The sequence below is a fragment of the Cyphomyrmex costatus genome, unplaced genomic scaffold (assembly GCF_001594065.2).
Source record: "Cyphomyrmex costatus isolate MS0001 unplaced genomic scaffold, Ccosl1.0 scaffold330, whole genome shotgun sequence".
Lineage (NCBI taxonomy): Eukaryota > Metazoa > Arthropoda > Insecta > Hymenoptera > Formicidae > Cyphomyrmex > Cyphomyrmex costatus.
The window spans coordinates 338,419-357,867 of NW_017277451.1; the positions used below are offsets into that span (position 1 = coordinate 338,419).

The 19,449-nt window shown below is 39.9% G+C and overlaps 1 protein-coding gene across 1 annotated transcript in view; it reads right to left on the minus strand.

The window, feature by feature from the left end:
* Positions 1-218: 218 nt before the first annotated feature.
* Positions 219-19,449, minus strand: part of vvl (ventral veins lacking) — a 45,996-nt gene continuing 26,765 nt past the window's right edge. The window contains exons 2-3 of the mRNA XM_018542449.1: positions 3,035-3,269; positions 219-399 (exon numbers count right to left, since the gene is read on the minus strand). The gene's annotated coding sequence lies outside the window, so the exon portion shown is untranslated. The remainder of the gene's footprint in view (positions 400-3,034; positions 3,270-19,449) is intronic.

Below are 19,449 nucleotides of genomic sequence, written 5' to 3' on the forward strand. Positions count from 1 at the left end.
CGCCGCCAAATTTCGAACGACTTCGGAAGGTTGTAATTTGTAAAACGATTAGCCGGGCTGTACTCGACAGTTAATTTGACTATCCGATCAATATCGAAGATCCAACCGTATCTCATCCGATAATCGATGTTTTATTTAATTATTATCAGAACTTGTACTCGTTTATTCGGAGCGCTTGGGACGTGGCAATTTCTTCGGGGAAAACGAGGCGACAAATATACATAAAATAATGTATTTATTATAATACCCCACTTCGCTACAGCGATTAACATTGATTTAACACAACTTATACCGTAATTCTATATAATTATGTATTTCCACACACTGACACGATGCCTGGCTGGGACTGGATTCTGGAACGATTGCTTGCAGGAGGACGATGCGAGACAACTCTGTAAGCTAAAACACAAAGGCAGACATACTTATTGGATATGTGTTCCAATGACCAATGCTCGATTATTTTTACAATTAATTTATGTATTTTTATAGTACATAAGTATGGAATCGTTAATATTTCTGCAACGGTGACGCTTTAACTCATTACTGTCTTGCGGCACGACGACGCGGGGGAGGCACGCAAATAAAAAGCGCGCAAGATCGAGCAGTTACGGGGTCCGAGATGTCGTCTTCGGGGGGTCCACGGGAGAGTCGGTGGATATCTAAAGCAAGATCTCTTCTTCGCGAACGAGGCTGCTGGTGGCGATGGAGAGAGAGAGAGAAGGTGGAGGGAACCCTGGAGACGTTATTAATTGGCTACACGATAAAACAGTGTTAGTCCCCATTCGCTGTCCTTCGACTGGACCCCCCCTGGCTTCCTCTTAAGATATAGGGCCACGCGACTTCCTCGCGTGTGCGCGCGCGTGTGCGTGTATCGCGAAGCTGGAGGTCCCGTGAGAATTACGAGGAAAAAGGAATCCCGAGGGCGCCGTGCGCACGACGGACAGACAACTCGTTTCCGGCGAAATTCCTCACGCTGCAAGAAACACGACATGCACGATCTTCTTACATCTCCCGATAAAAATAATGTCCATGCTTCGAATTGCATTTCAAAAAACTTACCACTCAATCGGACAATTAGAGGTGAACGAGTATAATCTCTTTTGAAAAATTATTCTTCACATCGAGTTTTCTTTTTCCTTAATCGGAGAGCTCCACGATTTTTTCTTAATAAAAGTGACGTTTCTATGTATGTATCATAATTACGGATATAGTTTTAATTCTTAAGCCTTAGTGAAACTGTTGTGTAAGAGACTTATTAATAATTAAAATTAATTTTTTGTTATTTAAAACTACCTCATGTCATAACACATAATCTATAAGTTGCAATGCGCACGATCATCGGTAATCGCAAAAGACGATTTCATTACGATAATTATCGAATGGAAATTAACAAGTACAGCGATTCACATGCGCACACATTACCATTATTAATTATCCGTCGTTAATTAAAAATAAGCTACTAGTCATACGTGGAACAGTCAGTGCAAGAAGTCCTTGATTTGATGTAATCCAGATATGACACTAGCTAATATAATTAATGTGCATTTATTCAAATATGTATATGATAAGTGTGAGATAATAACGAGAAGAATAATATAACCAAGAATAATTTTTTTTTAAATTTATTTCCTGTTTTTATTCCTTCATCAAAAAATAATTGCTGCGATTAATATTTCCTTCTAAAAATTCGTCAATAAACGGTCTTATTCCCAATTCATTAAATAGTGCAACTTGAATTTGCTAAAGAAAAGTCTGCGATAAAAAACGTGCGCAAACACACGTTTTTGTTTTAGGTGCCAACATTACATATCGCGTGTATGTGTTTTGCATCTTACATCTGTCTCACATTTATCGAGACTACCCCTTCTATTAATGTGCTATTAATTAAGGAGCCTGTGGAAAACGAGCGACGCGAAACGCGAGAGATATCGTAGATGCGAGCGGTCTAGTTCGATTTTAACGCGGAAAATGGAAGAATATTACGCTGCAGCTCCAAGGGAATCTATCCGAGATTCCATTTGTATTTCGTCCCTTATAGAAACCTCTTCTCTGTCTGTCGTTCCCATTGATTTTTTCTGTTCTCTCCTTGCGATGCGGCTTCCTCTCTCTTCTTCTCTTCTCTCTCTCTCTCCTTCTTTTTCTTCTTTCCATCGTCCTATCCTGCTCTTTCTTTTACATCACAGTTTCTTCCCTCTTTGCTCGTTATACACACATATATAATACATTCGTGTCGATAGGATACATATAGCGATATATTGTGTGGTACTCCTATCGTTTCTCCTCTTCTCTCCCTCTATTTCTCTATCTCTCCCACTTTCTCTCACCTTTCTTTTTATTTTTTCTATATCGATGCGTGTATCCGTCCGCCGTTGTTGTTGCTGTTGTTGTCCCTCCCGCGGATGAGGGAGCAAGCATGAGGGCTATAGGCCATAAGGGCTAACAAGGCGATTACTCATGCCTCCCATAAGAAGGAGTTACAAGCGGCTTCGAAGGTTTATTGCGGCAAATGGCGAAATTTGTACCTTGCTAACGACTGGCCGTCCTTTTTTGCTTCTGTCACCCCCACCCACCCCTCACCCTCTTCGCGTTCGGATTTTTTATCGTCGTGTACGCATCCCCAATATATGCGACCCTCGCGATTTAACGTTCGATTCATATAATTATGCATTAAACGTCGATGTATTCCGAAAACGAGTTGACACCAGCCTGTCGATCGCGGAATGCAAACGTATTTTATCGTTACTGAAACTCTCACGTAGACCATCAAATATTTGCGGACCATGCATCAATCAAATATCACGACAATTCCGCACGTAAAGCCGATAATTTTTTTTAAAATCCAACAGAAATACAGAGATAATAAAGAAAGCATGTCGGAATAGCTATATATATAAAATAACTAATGTTTTTCTTTATTTTTCATTGTACCATTCCAAAATTTTGATTGATGTGTGCCTCGATATTTTCTGACTTTTCAAGGAAAACATTTTACATTTTAATGTAAGGATTTATGGTATAACGGAAAGTGTCTTACCTCAAATCCGACGATATTTAGGTTCGCCCGAGTATCCTGACTGCGCGCGATCGACGGACGACTTGTCCCGGACGTCCCGAAAGTCCTGATGACCGATCCTTGACGGCTAGATGCTTCTTCGGGGGCCCCGACTAAGTCCGGCAGAGCGGCGGCGGCCGAGTCGATGAGCCGATCGTTGAGTTCGGTGGATCCGAAAATGGGTCCGCGGGACGATCGGCAATCCGAGGGCAGGAAACTGCAATTTCGCAAAGTAGGGCCTTAGGTTTGGGATTCGTCTTTATTCCGAGGTCAAATTCGCGGCCCACTTGTGTCGAGGAAGGGAACGGGACCCCTCTCGGTTCCGTTCCCCCTCACGCCCTCTTAAATCCCGTCGGTCGGCCTACGGCAGCTCGGGCTCCGGCAAGCTCTAATTAGATTTTAAGTGAGAAATTGAGCCTGCCGGCAATTTTAAGGAAGCCGAACACACCGCCCTGATTAATATCATTATGTGCGTTCGCTTGTTACACCGTAGGGCCCACGAGATGGAATCCGCGGATATACAGGCGAATGCAAAACTCCTTTGTGATTCAGCGTATAGCTTATTGTTCGATGGGCGCGAAATATTTTTCGAAAAAAATACTCATCTCTACTAAATTATTCTTCTGGAAAATCATCTTTTAAAATTTTATTATCTATTCTGCATGTTGGACTGTATATAGCGTAAATTGAGTTTCTAATTTACATCAAGAGTACGCTGAGAGAAAAATGTACTAAATTTTATTAAATATTTGTTGGGACTTGGAATAGTACTCTAGCTGAATATTTACTAAATATAAATATTTATTTGGTATTTCATTTAATTTAATTTTTTTTTTAGTAATCAAAGATTTGGTATACCACAAGTAAATGTTAAGTCATACTATTCAACCAAATGTTTATTAAAATTTGGTACATTTTTTTCGATGTAATAAATTGCTGCAATAAATTATCTTGTGTTATACATACAATAGATACGATAAAGGATCAAAGCCTATATTTCGAAAAATGTATAATAAACCTGTACAGTGAAAAATGTTAATAAATCACCTGTCGTTCTCCTTGCAACGCGATCAAATAAATGATTCTTGGAGCGTGCTATATCAAAATATGCAACGACTCTCGCGCGATCGTTGAGAGATAGCCAGTGGTTCCTCGTCCAGGTGCCCGAAGGATGAAAGGCGGAAGAGAAGCAGCACCGAAGAAAGGCTCGCCGAAGGAATAGCAACGGGGAAGAGAGAGGAAGATATGCCATTACAAACGCTTATTTTCGGGTAATCGTGCGCGGTGCCATGAAAGGAACAACTTGTAATTATCATTGTTGTGGATGCATCAGACGGGTATCTCTTTTTTCTTTTTTACTTATACTTCGATTCCTTCTTCTCTGCCCAGAGGCAACGCTAATTTTTGCGTTTTAAGAAAACAAGGCCCGTTGTCCACGATCACCTCGCCGCGTGTTCTCCGACACGCAAATCGTGCGTATCGATACGTAAATTTCGGTACATGCATTGAAAGTACCCGGTAAAATACAATCAGAGGTAAGGTAATTTAAACAATCATTATCACACACACACACACACACACACACACACACACACACACCGTATACAAATAATAATAAAAAAAAAAAAAAACTATGTGTGTGTGTGAACTTACTGAGAGATTATATAATCAACAAAATTATGAAATATATAAAATTATATTTTTTATTAAATAAATCTCAAACAAGAGTAACAATTTATCTGTTTCTCCGCGCTAACAAAAATCATGAATGCAAATCGCGATTTGAACCGAGGAATGACAATTTCTCACCGAAACAAAATATACAAATGCGATGTTAAATATGCGTAACGGGCATTATTGCTACACGTTAGCTTTAATGACCATCAGCTGACTCGACGCTATCAATATATGCCGTGATAGATTATATATACATATACAATATATATTATCTAATAGCTTAAACGGCACACAATCATTAGGATTATATTAATTGTATTATCATCAAGTATAATCGCATGGGCGATGAATTAGAAGAGGCTGGTCTGAGACAGTCACAGTAGTCGTTTTTATAATGAAATAGTGAGTCCGTACTATTAGCACTATTCAGCGGTGGAATATTTTTACATAAATCTTCATCTTCAACGTAATCGACGTGTGCGGTTGCACAGCGGCCCTGTTACTGTTGAATGCCGATGATGCTGTCGTTAGCGCAGGATGATCAAAATCATTAGTCTCGGCAAAGAGCCATCATTAGCACAGTATTAAACGGTTATTAAGGCGTGCGCACAGAAAAATGTGATCTGGCGGGGCGAATAAATTAGACAAGAAAAAAGCCGGCACGTTTACTATTAATCACCTGCCGTTCGATGCCCGACGCAGCGTAGTGCCTCGTTTTATATCGATTTCTGATTCAGTGCTTTGTTTACTCGTCGTTTCGATAGCCAACTGCCGCAAGTTTAACGACACCGAAGTGTCGTGGCCGACACGCCGTTTGTGATTGGAGTCGCATAAATAAATGGATGCAATCTTCGTTTATTACCGTTCGCTAATTAAGCCTCGACATTCGCGAGGGCTCTTTATTGTTTGCGCAAATACCGACCGCGGAAATTTTATCGAAGTAACACCTGGATGCAAATCATGTTGAAATGTTAATAATTTAAATTCTTAGAATTTTAGACGAAGTCTTGTTTTAAAGTTTTGAATCTTAAAAATTCGTGTGAATCATCCTGATCATAGGTCGAAATTAATTTTTTCAAGAGAAATTTGTCACGGTGATTACGTAAATGCCATTGCAGAAGCATCGTGCGTGCGTCCGGTTTATTTCGTAAAAGAGCGGCATAATGAATGTGTGGTGGCGCGGTCGAGTAGACTTTACCCTCTTCGAAAGCGACGCGATGCGAGCGGCGATCATCGCTATTCATCAGCTGCGCTCTTTTACCACCGGTGACATGCCGTGGCTAATGACACCTCTAAAGCGTCAGACAACGACGATAATCCTGACGTTCCACTCCACGGACGCCCTTCTATGTACACGATTTTCCGAAATCTCGTGCGGGCGTCACGCGTATCACCTGTCGTCCACGCGCGCTAAAGCAACGAGCACGCAACGCACACAAAAAATGTGTTAGCATGCAGGTAGCATAATTCTCGATGACTTAGCGAAGTTTGGCCTACAACCCGATCTTTTCTATAAGAACATGCACCGAATTTTTGAATTATTCCCTGAATAATTTCTTAGATTACTAACAATGAATTATTTACATATATATTCTTTTGCATTTATATCTTTTTGACAAAATTATTCTGTCAAACAAAATTCTTTAAGCTAATGACGTATGGATAAATGTAAGCAGTATAAACGTAAGCAGTAAGTAAATCAACATTTTCTATGTACTTGATGTTCGTCTTACCTCTTCGACCATAATTCGCTTACTGCTTTTATCTTACTACTTATATTTTTCTGTGTGTCGCTACAGCTTTCACAACACTATGAATTTGAAACTTAATTTTTATTGTCTTTACTAAGATTTGAATGCGTCAGCTTGTAATCTCTCTTCCTCTTTCTCATTTTCTATACTTTAATTCCGGATACAAGATTTCGTGCAGATTATAAGGTAAATAAAGTTGTTAACGCACAAGGCGGGGAGTTGAAGTTATAGTCCCTCGAAATTAATGCAAATAAGCCAGCAGTTATAAAGTATTACACGTATGAAAGATTTATTACGTAGGAATAATTATATAATTCAACACGGTCAATGGCGCATAAATTTTGCGTGACTTGCTGCGTGATCGCGCGAAAAAAAAAATTAGGTATGCATAATTCTCTTATGTTATTTGCGGTACCAAGTAATTCATGTGGTACTAAATGTGTTAATTAATATGACGTATCAAGATTTAAAAGAGTAAATAAGCAGCTAGAAGCCCTGAATTTAATCGCTGCGTGGTTAAATAATAAATAAACGACAGTGATAAACAATACACACACATCGCGTATCAAGTAGTTCGTTTCTCGCGAGTAAAAAATGAGCCAGGAGGTTCCCACTTAGTTGACTTAATTAATGACCGAATCCATCATCGGGACGTTCCCACAATGAGGCAGAAGACCGCCTGCCACCCTGTGAAGTAAAACCTGCGTGCAACCCTTTTTCTCAACGACCATCTCTTTTCACGCGTATTACTAAGTAGACAAAACCGCGACGCAACTGGCTGACCAGTTCACCTTTCCAGAACGAAGAGCTCCGCCGTTGTCACCTATAACGGTCTTTCAGGACCGTTTCAGGATGCTGAACTCGATTCCTAAACTGGATTTCGACGACAACACCTCGACGAAACATTTTGAAACGAGGATGAAGAGCGCCGAACCTTAGTTAACGTGAGATCGTGACGGAGTCTTGCTTCAGTAAAAAGTTCAAGAGTCATCTAATCATAAACTAATTCTGATCTAAATTATCAATATTAATAATTAATAATTTAGTGCAAACTTAAGGAATGTCGAAAGCCAAAACACAACGTCAAATCCTAATCATACATCCTCGATTAATCACAGTTTCTGACACGTATTTATTTAGGTCATTTAGGAAGTTCTCAAATTAGTTCGGTCCGCACGGACTGAGATAGGAGTCTGGTGTATCAATGTCGCGAGATCGTTGCCTTTGGTATCAAGTCATCAGGAGCGCGTGCAAGCGGCTGCCGCCCTCGTCCGATGATAAATGATACGTTGAAATCTAGTACGGCTGAAACCATCCAGCAGCAATGCGGCGTGAAACTTCCTCCCTGGTGGACGCAGGAGAAGAGGAAAGAAAAAGTCAACAGAGAACGAGAGAGAGAGAGAGAGAAAAAGAAAAGAGAGGGAGGGAGAGAAATGTCTGAGAGAGCGACGAGTGCCTGTCCTAAAGTTCTGTGTCGTGACCAGTAACCGGTGGTGACCAGTAAGAGAATCTCAGAAAGCCGAGAGCCAGACTTGCAGAGACTCCCGAAGGCTAGAACTCCTAGGGAATCCAAACAAAACCGGTCCAGTCGGATCCGGAGCACTCACTGGCCAGTTCGGGCTGCCGGCTATCCTCTACCTGATCTTCCTTCTTCTCTTCCCTCCCCATCTCTTTCTCTTCTTATCCGGGCGGCCTCGCTCTTTCGAACACTCGAGTCTATCCAATGCTCCTGAAAGCGTGGCGAACAAAGCGGAGAGGTACCCGAACACACTCCGCCGCCTGTCGAAAATCGATATTTCATGTAATTATTCGCACTGTGCGCGAGGGAAATCCGCCGCAGCCTCTCCATCGTCGTCGTCGTTACTCTCTCGAGGTCGGAAGAACGAGGCGGATTCTCATTGTCGTGTAACCACCATGCTCTTACGTAACGGAAAAACATTTACAGAGAGAAAGAGAGAGAGAGGCGGACAATCTTTGCAGTTTGTGAGGCGCGTTTCAAAATACCAACAGTATGACGGATGCGGCTCGAACTAACTTGCGGCTCTTCCTTTCACTCCGTCGTCGTTGTTGGCACGATATATTTTTCGCGCGCTTGTTTGCAACGCCTCCGCTAACGTCTTATACGCTTTTTTTTTTGAGCACGCGATAAATTCCACGATGAGTTTCATGAATTTCCCAGATGAATCAGTAGAATGTTATTAAGCGCAGATATCCGCTTTAACTTAAATCCTTTTTTTCGTAAGGATACGTTTCACATACAGGGTGGTCCACGTAAAATGTTACAAGTTAATAACTCTAAAAATATTTGTCCTAGTCAACAAGTTGTTCATAAGAAAGTTTCGTATATTCGAGGGGCCTTTCTAACTACGTAAACAAAAATCCACCCCCGTCCCCCCTTAAAGAGAAGCGGGGGGGGGGGTAACTTTAAAGTTTCAAATGGGACCCCCTGTAAAATGTTACATATTTGGATTCTACGGGAAAAAACAAGTAAATTTTGTCTGAAATATTTCTTTGGAAAATGCTCCTATCAAAAGTTATGAATATTTAAACTTTTAGCCATTTTTTATTCACGATTGAATTCCATTGACACAAAGTTGTGTTCACGGTACAATGAAAACAAAAACGACCTTGATGTTAACCAAAAGAAACATAGGGTCTGTTTTTTGTTCCTGCACTGTCTGAACTAGTGCACGGTGCAATAAGTTAAAGTGAAACAGACGTATATTTGTTTCACTTCAACTATTGCACCGTGTGTACTAGCTCAGACAGTGCAGGAACAAAAAACAGACCCATAAATACACACATTTATCGAGAAACATAAATACAGATCTATTCTATGTAATCAAAGAGAAAGTCACATCTCAATCATTTACGACGAAAGAAGACTTAAAATGAAGAATACATATTGCTTGCACTAAGGTGAGAAATATTGTTTAGAGTTAATGGTTAACGGCTCGAACATTTAATAAAATAAAAAAAAAAAAACAGAAAAACTATGAGTCTTATTTAATTTATCATTAATTTCAATGCGTTCTACATTAAAGTTTAAATGCTCGTAATTTTTGATAGGAGCATTTTCCAAAGAAATGTTTCAGACAAAGTTTACTTATTTTTTCCCGTAGAAATCAAACATGTAACATTTTACAGGGGATCCCACTTGAAACTTTGAAGTTACCCCCCGCCTCTCTTCAAGAGGAAAAAGGGATAAATTTTTGTTTACGTAGTTAGAAAGCCCCATCGAATATATGAAACTTTCTCATGAACAACTTTTTGATAGAACTAATATTTATAGAGTTATTAACTCGTATAAAACTTTACATGGACCATCCCCATGGGCGTCGACTATAATGTGGTTGATGTGGAGTACTCCACACTCGAAATCTTTCCGTGTGTGAAATTCCACATTTGGAAATCCGAAGAATATAAAAATTATTTCTTGGTGAAATAATTTATTATTTAATATTTTATTAAAAATGAAAGCTGATTAAGCTAAATATGAAAAGGAGATTAAAAACATACGTTCGACAATGCTTCTTATTTTGTTAAATAGTACGGCTGTTCTCCATATTCATTCGGATATTGTACAAAATCTGAATTTAGAAGCTGTGATGGACGAATTTATAAGCAGGAACGAACTTCGGAGTTCTACATTTTCGTGTTCAACGCAGAAAAAGTAAAAGTGTTGCAACTGTACAAGTAATAAAAACAAATATGACAAAATTGTGAAGGTGTATATGTGTGTAACAAAAAAGTATATATGTATAAATAAAAAGTATAAATAAATGTATGTGTGTAACAAAAAAGTATATATGTATAAATAAAAAGTATAAATAAATGTATGTATTCTAAAGAAATATTTTGCAAACATATACATATGGAAAAAGTATAAAAATCACGACTCTCTTAAAAAAAAAAAACTAATTCCTTACAGCAGTTTGTATACACATTTTGCTGGGACCTTTTTTTTTTTTATTATCAGTTTGCCCACGCGAAATCCTACCTTCACATATGGTGAAATTCCAAGTCGACGCCCCTGGGCCATCCCGTATGTTATTTGACAAACATGTTATTTCCTCGTTCTAAGAATCAACACCTTTCAGACGACATATACTTCGTACTCATTATCTAAAGAAAATCACATATCCTTTACCGCGAGAGGCCTGGATTTCTAACTTTGAAAAATTCTGCCATGTTGTAACCTCCATCAGCACAATCAGGCTGCTGATATCAGGTAACGTGACAGTCGGTATAACCGATCGACGACGAAGGCTCCCGCCAGCGAGGACGCGACGGTATGTGGTAACAACGTATAACGCCAGATAGTATCTCGATATGGAGAAAAAAAATCGAGCGTTGCAGGCGTCGATGACGTGATTAGGATGGAACGTCGTCGTCGTCGTCGTCGTCGTCGTCGTTAGCTCACGCCCGTGACGAATCACCCCGTGGACTAAACTGAGAACGATAGTTCGCCCTGTCTCTCCCTCTCTCCTTTTTTCTCTTCCAAGGCTCTTCCGTGACTATACCGAGGAGATGACAAAAGAGCTACCGGTATATAAGGGCGATCCGCGTGATTTTCAGAGGACGTCCATTATGATCGATCCTACGAGATCAATCTGTCACTATTAGATTCCAAAGTGGAAAAGCCCCACACGTTGTTGCGAAAGGTTTGGGGAGCACCTTTTCGGCTTTGCCTTGTCAGTAGCAACAAGATATCGTATTACCGACAATTATCTTATTCTTTTAAGAATATTCCAATTTAACGAATCATCATAATGATTTCATGTAGATTTTAAACAGCAACGTACATCATGAACACAATATGGAATGTAACAGCAGGCTATGCGCAGTTCTAAAACTTGAACGAACGTGCGTAGGTAGTCGGCGATCTCTGTGCACTCAATACATTCCGAGGACTACAATATTAACTCAAGTTCACGTAAATTAAAGGGGAACGAGGCGAGAAACGTAACTGCCAAGTTCCATATCTCGAGGCTGCAACGAGGCTGGATTCTCACAGGAAATGGCCGAGATGATCGTCGAATGGAGAAGGCGAAAATCGGAACTGCTTAACGAAGGTTATAAAGACATCGACGAGTGACGATAAAGCGCGAAACGAACCAACAGGCTCCACGAGCTATTAAGTCCGCGAAGTTATCCGCACCGGTTCCGCACGTTTTACCTCGGCTTTTTAATCTTTGATCGGTCGATGGGCCATATCTCGCAGACTCGCATCTGGAAACCTTATACCGGATTGTTTTCTCTTGCATCCACGAGAATGGTGAATGTTTTTCATTGTAAAACAGAAGACAAGAGCTCAATATACTCCCTCTGATCTCCTAGCGGGTTGTTACAAACGCAGTTTACAATAACGATCTCTCTCTACTAGATATCGAGATGTTATCGTTTGTTGTTATCCCAAGTAAACGCACGCAATATGCAATTCTAGTTATTAACACGATTTCCGATTCTTATTACATTGTTTTAGATTGTATAAATTTTTTCACAACCTAGCAAGAGGGATTTATCGTCTGTTGCTTTCTCGAGACGTTTTCTCTGTAAAGTACACAAACATCCCACGCAGGAATACAAAAAAGTATAGCAGGTTGGAATTCAAAATTTATGCTACAAATTATGTTCCAAGAGGTTAGAATAGTGATGAAATTGTCGACAACGCACGTACTTCTTTAGAAAAAAATGATGATTTCGACCAGTTCGTATCCTTTGACACAACTATATGGGCAAAATACCGGAAAATGTCACGGGAGAACAACAGTTTTGGCTTCGTTTTAAACCTTCTCAACAGACCATCAGGTTTCGCCGATTTCTTTGGCACTTTTCGAGTTTTTACGTCTATGGCAGAATCCGAAAAAGATCGTGCCAATAGTCACCGTTGTAGGATTATAGACCTATCGTCCCTGGATTCCTTCATCTCACCAGGTTGCACTACCTCTCCTTAGACTTTACAACCACGACTGTGAGATAGGCACGTACGCGATACCTTTAAACGAAAGTTGGCCTGAGTAGTAAGAGATACCTCTTATATGCTCTTCGATAGAGGCTCTCCCACTTTCTCTACCAGAACGAATGAAGGATCAGAAGAATGGGCGCTCCCTTTGAACCTTGCTAGAATTCTGCGCTCATGCGCTTCTTGCTCACGCCAAGAGATCGAAGGTTTTTAGAGAAAAAGAGACAGAAAAAATAAATGAGAGAAGAAAGAAAGAATAAGAGAGAGAGAGAGAGAGCTTCGAGAAGCTGTCTGTCGTGAAGCGAGGTGTTGGTAACTTTTTAACGCGCCATTGTAGCGTCTATTATTATTCAGATTCACCTTGTTTGAACTCCATATTTTGTCGTACGCGCGCGACGTCTGAAGCCCATCGAGTTATCGCACACCCGGTAGTAATTTGTACCTATTACAGAAAACAGTAAATCTTCTTGCGATCAGATGATTTTTACGAATTTTGACTTTCTGCAAAAAATTTGACCAAAGAATAACGAAAGGTGACACTTATACTTTTTTTATCATAAATGTTTTCCTAGTACAATTAAAAAATAAAAAACATTAGGAAAGATCTCCGGAAAATAATTATTTACGAACCAAATTGGGTTTTCGACATCTTAACGAGGCATAATTAAACGGTGGAAGATACGAAGCGACTATCGCCAGTGAACATAGCCACTGACACGGTAATTACCGTTGTTACGTTCTATAGAACGTCGTATTTAACGGGTAAACGTCGTTCGCCTACTAATCGCGCGAGGAAAAGCCCTATTGATCGATCGCATTCGATGCACCCTGCGTTACATCGCCTCTGTGTTGGTTTTTCTTTATTGCTATTACATTTCCCGCGGAATCTCTTGTAACGGTAACTCGTATTCACAGCTCGTTACGGTTATTGTTATGGTTACACGTTAGCCGATATTAGAATCAATATTCAGAGAGGAAGGGGGTTACAGCAATTTATATCTATTGGCACTAGGCTTTTAATTCACTCGGAACTGTAATCGCCAAGACAATTGTTTGCTCGATAAAATCGTACGTATGTTGCAGAAATGTATATGTTTCATTTACATAGATTTCATTTTATAAGTTATAAAATATATTTATTTGACAAATATATTATTTTTAAGTTCTTCCGTGACGAGACAAAGACTTTACTTCAAGCAATTATCTCCGACAAACTACTTTGTCAAGAAAAGCCATATTATTACCCGTCGTCTTCTTTCTTTCTTCTCATAAAGGAATCCTAGTCCGTCACGCACAAAATGTGCTTACCTGCCAGCCATGTAATCCTGTAAGCACCCTTTAATACGCTCCGCATAATCCATTGTCGCATGATCTTAACTTCTACGGATTATAAACTATTTTTATCTGGTATTAGTGTTTTGTGCTCACTATTTTGTCTACTTCTTTTATGATCCCCGCTGCGCGTGTGAACGTTTTTATTCTATAAATCCGATGAAATACCAATTGTACTTTTCAGCCGAAGTACAAACATCGACGGGAAAGAAATTTTCCACACGGTCGATAATTAAAATATTTGACTATTTTTGTAGAGGAGAACATTTAAAATAAGAAAATCTGAATTTGTCAAAATTATACAAGATATATTTAGTCCACGAGTGTTTAACAAACAAAAATTTCAATAATTTCCTTTCGTAATTATTACGCGTTTTACGATGTGTCGTCAATAATAATTAAGTTGTAATTACTATAAAGTTTGTGGTCATCGTTTGAATATTGGCTATCGTTCGAGTAACATCATTTTACAAACGACTGATCGCGTGTCGAGGCGCAAGTAGGAACGTTATGAACGACCGATGAATTTTTTTGGCAATAAATATCCTTCGGTATGAGCTTTATCGCGACGTGTACCAGCGAAAAAAAAAAAATGAATATTGCGAGCGCGTACATCCCTTTCGCCTTGGTCCGTACCTGGGCGATGCATGGATAAAGCTGGATCCATAATTCCTCTTTCTCTTTTCCCTCTTGCGCGTACCATCCGTAATTAATGAACACTGTGTAGAATAGGGAGAATTATTGCACACGCTTACGGGCGCAGGGTTCTTCTTTTATGGAAAGACCGAGATCAAAATCGTGCCCACGGATACAAGCAAATTTATGCTCGTTCTCGTAATACGGAAAAAGGAATGAATTATCGAAGTCGCGTGATCGGCTACCGTGATAATTGAATAGCGCGTTATTTACTGACACCGAATTTCGCGGTCATCGCGAAATTACATGGTGTAGTCGCTTAAATGAATCACAAACCTAGCGTTAAAACTCTATAATTAAGATAGGATTATTACCGTGGATTATTTTATATCGAAAAATAATAACTGTTTTTAACTATTTAATTTTAATCACAAAAAATAAATCTCGTTCCTTTAGTTAATGTTGTATATACAAGATTTACCATATTTTCGTATTGGCAATTTGCATGAATTTAACCTTTATCATTATAGTTTCCAAAGTATATTTATTTTATTTATTAAGAGTCAACAATCTCCTGCAAACAGTTTTCGAAAAAACATTGTATTAAAGAATTTTTGTATCGTCTATTTATGTCATGTATTTCAATAAAAGTGTTATTTCACGGCAAACAAGTTGCGAGTAATTACAAAGTTGTGTCAAGGAGGAGCAACATCTTTCGACTTCGAAGTCGAGCAGCCAGGAGGTTTTTCCGGTGGAGAACACTAAGCGTGGACAGCTGCGTCGTGGACCCCCTTAAACGGCAGACCCCACAGCATGGATAAAACTACGACGCGACGTGTGCCATCGAAAGCGCGGAAATGCACGCGGACAAAAACTATGGAGCGCACACAATGGCCACATTGTGATGGTGTGTATCCACAAAAGGTGTCGATCGAAGCGAGAACAGCCAGCCGCGGCTCTGTGCCAAAAATCGGCTTGGAAAACCTGGCGAAACGTGCTCCATCATTTCACGTCGAAACGGCGCGGCGCGGCGTAATAAAGGGACACCCGGTAGCCACCTTGTGCTCAATGACACACTGGCTTTTCTCTCTTTAACAGTTACATTTATATAACAAATGCATATCTTTTTCGTTGTTTAGAATAAAAAAGAGAATCAACCGGTTTCCATCCTTTAATTGAGTATTGCATAATCGAAATTGATAAGATCATCCGTTTTATCACACATAAACGATAGAACGTAACCAATCAAGGTAACGGGAGGAATAAGAGGAGTAATGGATAAATAACGAGAAGCGTGTTAAAAAGCTGAGTAGTTAATTGCGACGATAGTAATCTCGGGCTCTTTTTGAAAATTATACAGGTTAACAGCAAGCATATATTAAACGATGTCGTGAATTAATTTCTATTTAATCATATGCTTTTTTGTATAATAAGCACGACATACGTTACAGTGGCAAGGGGGAAAATAATTTGCGGAAATAAGCGGCATGCCGGCGCCTAATCAGGAAAATCTACTACGTCTATAGAAGGAAATGTCGCTACGCTCTCGCAATTACATTTCATAGAATACATTTCCGAGCTCACACGTGGTGTGATATCGCAACGATACGATGAAACTGCTTTGTAGTTATATTATCTTTATGATTCTCGCAAGGCTGTATAGATAGAAAAACTGCATTACGTGCTTAATTCTGCAAATGTCATATTAATCGCATTAATATAACACATAAATAATAATGGAAGGTATCTTTTTTTTTTTGCAGAATAACAAAAATCCAATGTGTTACGATTATTTGTTATTAAATGAAAATCTCATTAATTATGCACATTATAAAGTAAAGCTGGCTAGTCATCGTATTTTTTTGCGCAACGCAAATGACGAAACAGCGGCAAGAACCAGCCTCGATAACATAAATTCCGAAGCAACGATTGGAAAATCACCGGCGCGAAACTACCGCGCTAGACCGCAGTCGATTAATCTAAGGACGCGACTCCACCGCTTGCAACTTTATCGACAATGTTGTGACTCACGACGATCTTCGTCGCACGCTATTGCACGAGTCACGAATCCGCGATGAGTCTAAGTGGACGATTCTTGGTCACGGAAGATCGCCCAGGGAAACCGCGAGAGATCGAGGAAGATATCTCAAGCTTGTTTTACACGAGAGTGTCGAGAGGGCTACCGAGAACGATTGTCGATTGTGACGTTACGTCTCTAGTCGGCGAATTGCAATAATGAATAATAAGAGACTAATGTCCGACAGTGTTGCTTTCTAAAAATATAATCGCAGACAATAAAATTATATAATTACCAGACAATTGCCAGCAGTAAAAAGATAATGGATATAACAAGAGCTCCTCTTATCCGAGTACAATTCTCGATAAGCGTTATGCACTTAGAAAAATTCCCGATGGCGCCATGGATCGACGCGAGCCCCATTCTGCCTCCCCTTATTTATAACGCAAACAAAGGTGATACGCTGCACGCGGGGATGCGCTCCCTTTCTTCCCGTGTTTCGCTAGTCGAGAGTGAGATAAAGAGAGCTTCTCACCTACCGTATTGTTATACCGCCGCTAATGCTACCGGACAACAATGCGTCCACATTGCACGCGTCCAACCGCTAATTCCTCACGTTTTCTCTCACCCCTCCTGCTCTGATACATCACAGCTTCCTCACCCTACAGCTCTCTACCCTCGAACGAGATATCTGACCATACCATCCTAGAATTGGATTTCAGGAGACCGCTCTCTGTGAGTTTTTGCAAACTATATTCTCTCCATCTGCCCGGCACGCTTCCGCGGCGTCTCACGTTTCGCAAAATAAAGCCAGTATACCATGTAAAAAATATGAAGAAAGACTACTTTTTTAAGCACATCTTGACGATACCACGGATTTTTGTCAGATTTACTTACATCTCTTTTACGAGTTGAAAATTATATAGATAAATCGAGTGTTTTAAACGTAGAATCTCTCGTGAAGTTTCTGTGCGATGCTGATTGCTCTTTTAAAAGTATAAATAATTTTACATCATATCGGGAAATAATATCGTTGATAAAAAATGAGGTGTGAAGCAACGAAAAGCAAAACATTCATGCAGAAACAGTGCAGAACATGCATGGAAGGCCGATGCGCTCACGAAAGCTTCTATCGATGCGATGGAAATGCAAATCTTACGGCAAATTCTCTTGAGGATGGGTGCGCGCGCGCGCACTAGAAAGAGAGAGGTAGCAAGTGTAAGAAATTGAGTTCCGGCAAGAGGAACTTGAGCATTCCCTGGTAGTTTTCCTGTAACGCAAGGTCGACTGTTTCTCGTTATACAAGGAGAGATAACATAAAACGAGGTAAGGTACGTATTTTGGGAAAATTAAAATAAGCTATACAATTGTACGTGCGTTTTGTAAATAAAATTAAAAAGATATATTATGCAAAGCATTTGATATGCTTATAATTAATCAGAACTTATGCGTTTTAATAACGTACTAAATCGATATTGCTCAAAAAGAATGGTTTTGCTAAAAGTATCTAAAAATTTAGCTAGATGTAGATCTGAAAATAAATTATGTTAAACCACCAAATTATGTAGGGAATACTCAAGCTGATTGCTAGAAACAAAACTTTTTCATTATACTTGAGTCCTACATAATAATTCTAAATATAATTCAACAAAATTATTTTTATAATAGATCTACATTTAGCTAAATTTTTAGATACCTCGGTAAAATCGTTCTCTCTATGTAGTAAAATAGGAACGTGTAGAAAACAGAGTAAACCCTTATACTGCATACATTAAAGATAAGAGTACTCGCGGTTTTCGATTGCTCTCGTAGAGAGAAACGAAGAACGAGGATCGAAAAAGAGGAAAAGAAGAGGAGAACGCTCCGTTTTTTCCGCAGGTAAATATTTCGTCGCTATCGCGGTTTAGACGATTTAATGGACGGCCATTAAATTTGTCAGCAGGTTCCGCGCTCAGAATTCGTGCTCGATTCCCCCCGGGGGTCGGTGGTCACCCCCCGCAGCCGAGCGGTATAGCAGGCCTTTATCGCGCCACCCGGTACATTCGGTAGCCGGGTATGCCGATAGTGTACCTGCATCCGAGTGCTCGGAGGCCCTCTCTATCTCTATCTCTCCCCTGTTGGAAATTTGCATGGCATTTACATCCGATTGCGGCACAACGCAGGCTGAAAGCGGCGGGCATGGTCGTGGCCGTGGTGGGACCCGGAGAGATGGCAAGTGGAAGGGTGAAGGGCGAAGGGCGAAGGGGACCGAGGGGGTTGACCGGTCCCCTCCTCGGAGGATCAGGGACGCGTAGGTGCACTTACGTTGGAATTAGACATTATTTTAGCCACTTAACTTCGACGCGTGCACCGGCTACATTTCAGCGACTCCTTCCGTCCAATGAGCTGCGTTTTGCGCCCGGCTAAGTGCTATTTACGAGACAGACGAACCAAAGAGGGACCGAGGGGAGTCATGTCCCGTCGTTCGACTGGGAAAAAGATCGTTTGCTCGGCAGACGATCCTGATTTCTATCCGATGGATATTTTTATGAACGGCACGAGAGAGAGAGGGTGAACTATGGGGAAAGTAAATAATACCTTCTGTATTTTGCAGAATTACAAATATATTGGAACCAAAAAAATGAGACTTGTGTGCGTGTATCACAACATGTGTTTAATATAGAATTTACTTTATATAAACAATAGAAGAATCTTATATTATACCTAGGCCCATAACGGTCAAAGTTAGATCTTTACTGTATATAAAAAAATAGTTTTAAATTATAAAAACTTTTTTGTGTTTGGAAAATCAAATTACAAAATATCTGTTTCGTGTGTCTGTGTGTATATGTGTGTGCACTAACATTAAAACGGATCGATAATTGACGGCACGTGACTAGAAACAATGTAGAAAAAAAGAAAACGCATCTCTAATGGAATATACCAGTAAAATGAAAATCACCGATATCGCTGTCATCTAACGACCGAGGAATGTTAACTCGCGAACAAAATTAACAAATGATCGTAAATTTCTATCACT